The 4,959-nt window shown below is 46.4% G+C and overlaps 1 pseudogene; it reads left to right on the plus strand.

The window, feature by feature from the left end:
• Nucleotides 1-756: 756 nt before the first annotated feature.
• LOC136312137 (asialoglycoprotein receptor 1 pseudogene) lies at nucleotides 757-1,605 on the plus strand (annotated as a pseudogene).
• Nucleotides 1,606-4,959: the final 3,354 nt, after the last annotated feature.

The following is a 4,959-nucleotide window of genomic DNA, read 5'->3' on the forward strand; positions in this document are numbered from 1 at the left end:
ACAGACATCCCCATTCCAAATGAAAGTGACAGGAAAAAAAAAGGTAGGGTAACGAGTCCCAAGCGAGTCTCAAACCTGGCAAGACAGTTTTCATCAGATGTTTAAGGCTCAGGAACAATCCTCTTTTACTCAGTCTCCTGTCCACCAGGCCCAGGCCCATCTTAGTGGCACGGTCACTCTGTGGCTCTGCAGGGCAGCAGCCCCATCCTGTCAGGGGTGCTCGGCCCCCTGGGCTCTCTGGGGGAGCCTGCCCTCTGAAACCTGGAAGGAAGCAAGCAGCCTTGAAGTTCTGCTGTGCGGGCAGAACCCAGGCCCTGCAGATCCAAAGGGCCCGGTCCAGGTTCTTCTCCAAGGCCATGGCGGCTTCCGTGGTGTCCTGAGTGTCCCCCTACTCATCTAGGGAAGAGGGCCTCAGCACATCCTGGAAGAGTACATGGCCACGAGCTGGTTTTGCATCCCTAAGAGATGCTCAGCATGCTCGTGCTTCCCCTCGGCCAGCTCCGGGAAGAAGTGGCCCACGCCCTCCAGAGCCATGTCTTCCGGGTCGAAACGGAAGCCCAGGGAGAGAAATGAACACAGCTCTGCCAGCACCTTGACCTTGGCTCTGTGAGACCACGTGCAGGGACCCCAGCTGGGCTTCTGGCCTAAACTACAGAGCCGGCTCTCTGCACACCCGGATTCTCCAGGCTTCAGCTTCTTTCTCTGCTTGGGATCTGCACAGCTTGAGAGACCCGGGAGTCACCCTCAAGACCCCCAGCAACCCCAGGTCTGGCCAGCCCCACCATGACAAAGGAGTATCAAGATCTTCAGCATCTGGACAATGAGGAGAGTGACCACCAGCTCAGACAAGGGCCACCTCCTCCCCAGCCACTCTTTCAGCCGCTCTGCTCTGGACCCCGCCTGCTCCTGCCGTCCCTGGGCCTCAGCCTCCCACTGCTGGTGGTGGTTGTCTGTGTGACCAGATCCCAGAACTCTAAGCTGCAGGAGGAGCTGCGGGCCCCTCAACAACTTCACAGCGAGTACAGAGGCTGAGGGAGGAGGTGTGGGCAGAAAGATGAAGTCCCTGGAGTCGCAGCTGGAGAAGCAGCAGCAGGACCTGAGTCAGGATCACTCCAGCTTGCTGCTCCATGTGAACACGTTTGTGTCCGACGGGCGACCCCTGAGCTGTCAGCTGGCCGTCCTCCAGGGCAACGGCTCTGAAAAGACCTGCTGGCCCGTTAACCGGGCGGAGCATGAAGGCAGCTGCTACTGGTTCTCTCTGGGCAGCCCTGGCCCAAGGCTGAGAAGCACTGCCAGCTGGAGAACGGGCACCTGGCGGTGGTCGGCTCCTGAGCGGAGCAGAGATTTCCCAGCACCACGTGGACCCCGTGAGCACCTGGATGGGCCTCATTGACGAAAATGGGCCCCGGAGATGGGTAGATGGGACAGACTCTGAGACTGGCTATAAGAACTGGAGGCCGGACCAGTCGGATGACTGGTACAGGCGTGGACTTGGGGGAGGCGAGGGCTGTGCCCACTTCACAAGTGCCGGCAGGCTGGAATGAGGACATCTGCCGGAGGCCCTACTGCTGGGTCTGCGAGACAAAGCTGGACGGGGCCAGCTAGCAGCCTGCTCTCCGCTAATCTATTTCCTCAAGGCCTTCACCTGTCCGAGTGTCCTTGTTTGGGGATCTCCTGTCTGGGGGCCTCCTGCTTTTCCCAGGGGATTCTCATCTAGGATTATAAGGGAGGGGATAGGATGGTGTCTGAGGAATGAAAATGATGTTTGGAGGAGTGGTGATTGAAACCCATAGGACACTCTACAGTTTGTAGGTTATTATTGTCAACTTTTTAAAGAGTGAAATGAAGAGAAATTATACAAAACATTAGTTGACTGGTTATGGGGAATTAAGAAGGAGGGGTGGGCCTGATCGGTGGTGTGAGGGTCAGCCAGCATAATCCCTGAATAACCTTAGGAGTCATTCTTCCCTTTTTCATTCTATCTTGTTTTCCCTTTTTCCTTTCGTTCCATTCGGCAGTGTTTCTGCTGGTATCAGCCCACGTCGATTCCTGGCTGCATGAGGCTGATTCAAGGCAACCTTCATATCCACACTAACTTTTTTCTCAAAGGCTAGTTCAGCCCTACCTTAGTGCTTCCTCCAGAATGGCTTTCTTGTGTTTGCAATATGGATGGAGAATTTCTCATATCTTCAAGTTCTGTTTTCATTTTGTTTTCAAAATTCCTTGTTCAGTTCATGTCTCTCCTTTCACATTTTACTATACGCGGTCAGGAGGACCCCACACCGCATTTTCAATATCTCCTTAGCTAAATATCCAATTTCATGGTCCACAAGTTTTACCTTCTACAAAAGACTAGGACAGAATTAAACCAAGGTCTTTGCCACTTTATAATTAGGATTGCCTTCCAATTTCCAACAACCTGTTTCTCATTTCCATCTGGGATCTCCCCAGGAAGACGTATTTATTTATTTATTTATTTATTTATTTATTTATTTATTATAAAGAGGAAGGGAGAAACATCAGTTTGTTGTTCCACTTTTTAATGCATTCATTGGTTAATTCTTGTATGTGCCCTGATGGGGATCAAATCTGCAACTTGTTATATCAGCATGAAACTCTAACCAACTGCCCTGGCCGGTTGGCTCAGCGGTAGAGCGTTGGCCTGGAGTGCAGGGGACCTGGGTTCGATTCTCGGCCAGGGCACATAGGAAAAGTGCCCATTTGCTTCTCCACCCCCCCTCCTTCCTCTCTGTCTCTCTCTTCGCCTCCCGCAGTCAAGGCTCCATTGGAGCAAAGATGGCCTGGGCGCTGGGGATGGCTCCTTGGCCTCTGCCCCAGGCACTAGAGTGGCTCTGGTTGCGGCAGAGCGATGCCCCGGAGGGGCAGAGCATCGCCCCTGGTGGGCGTGCAGGGTGGATCCCGGTCGGGCGCATGCGGGAGTCTGTCTGACTGTCTCTCCCTGTTTCCAGCTTCAGAAAAAAACAAAAAAAAAAAAAAAAAAAAAAAAAAAAAAAAAAAAAGAAACTCTAACCAACTGAGCTACCTGGCTAGGCCAGAAAGCCAGAAAGCCATTTAATGTACACATTTCTAACAATATTCCCTTCAGAAAATTTGGCTTTTTTATAGCATATACCTCGAAAGTCTTCTAGTCTCTACCCATCACCCAGTTTCACATTCACTTTTACATTTTAAGGTATTTGTTACAGTACTTCTTGGTGCCAAATCTGTCTTAGGGCTCACTAGAGAAACAAACTAAAGAAAAATAGGAGGGGGGACAAGAAAAAGAGAAAGAAAGAACACCAGAGTCAAACTGGAGTTAAAGTAGTGAAGGGAAATTTTTTCAGGACAATGGCAGTAAGGGGAAAGAGACCACATCATAGAACTGAGCTTCATTCCAAATACAACAGTGACAAGTAAGGGTGGAGAGGCAGAGCATGGGGTTGGTCAATAGAAATTTACTAAGAGGAGCAGTGTCAAGTCTGAGAGAAATTCTGGCTGAACCCATCTAAAAATACACACACATATGAAAGGGTGGACAAAACTAGGTTTAAAGTCTTTATAAGGAAAATAATACAATAGTTAATAAATATTAATGAAAAACTGTTCTGCATACCTACAAGTTTAACCATATTTTTGCTCACTCTCATATACATACACACACACACACACACACACACACACACATATATATATATATATATATAGAGAGAGAGAGAGACATAGATATAAATATAGCCATAGTTATAGCTATAGATACAGATGTAAGGAATTGGCTTTTTCATGATTATGGAGTCAGAGAGGTCCCTAGACCTGCAGTTCATAAGTTAGAGACCTAAGAAGAGCCCATGGTGTAGTTCCAGCCAAAATGTGGGCAAGCTATAGACCCAGAAAAGGCAGGAAAGAATCAATGCCCTAGCTCAAGGCAAGTAGCTAGAAAGAGATCCTTCTTACCCTTCTGAGGGTGATCCTTCTATTCCATTCAAGCCCTCAGATAACTGGATTAAGCCTAGTCACATCAGAGAAGACAGTCTACTTTACCCAGACTATGGATTTAGTGTTAATGTCACCCAGAAACACCCTCACACACACCCATACTATGTTTTGCCAAATGTCTGGGCACAGCATGGCTTAGTCAAGTTGATACATAAAATTAAGCCTCACAATTGCCAAGAGGATATTTTCTGATCACTTACAGCAAGTCCTATGGTTCACTCTGTTTGGATCAACTTGCATTCTGTCACCATCCCCACACTAATTACAACATATGAGGAGACATATTTACACACACCGATTGACAAATCTAGGTTATGTTTCTTTCCTTAAGTCAAAATTGTCATTTTCGATCTTGACAATATCCTCTACTTCATGGTTAGGAATTCTGAACAGATGGCGATAAAAACTCTCCAAAATTGGTGGTAATATTTCCAAAGGAAATTTAGAATTCAAGACATTTTTACTAGAAGAAGAAGGAATAACAGAAGAAGAACATAACTTGTTTTTCCAAATTGAAAGCTGATTATTAGAAATTTGTAATTGATTATCATGTATATATAAATAAATAAAATATATTAATTCATAAGATACCTGAATTTTGTACAGTACTATACATTGTAGAGAAATTTAATTTAAAATTTTATTGAGTTTAGAGAGAGAGGGAGAGAGAGAGAAACATCAGTTTGTTGTTTCACTTATTTATGCATTTCTTGGTTGTTTCTTGTATTTGCTCTATCCATGGATGGAAACTACAACCTTGGTGTATCCTGACAATACTCCAAATAACTGAACCACCAGGCCAGGGCTTTATAGGGGAATTTAAATCAGCACTAAACAATATCTACCTTAGTTATCTATGAACAAAAGGCCTCTTTAGTTACAATAACTCAGAGCTCCAGGAATATGTTTTTCTCTCTTTGTATAGTGTTTATTCTTTAAGATGATAAGAATTTTCTCTGGCCTTGG

This window comes from Saccopteryx bilineata, chromosome 8 (genome assembly GCF_036850765.1).
Source record: "Saccopteryx bilineata isolate mSacBil1 chromosome 8, mSacBil1_pri_phased_curated, whole genome shotgun sequence".
NCBI lineage: Eukaryota > Metazoa > Chordata > Mammalia > Chiroptera > Emballonuridae > Saccopteryx > Saccopteryx bilineata.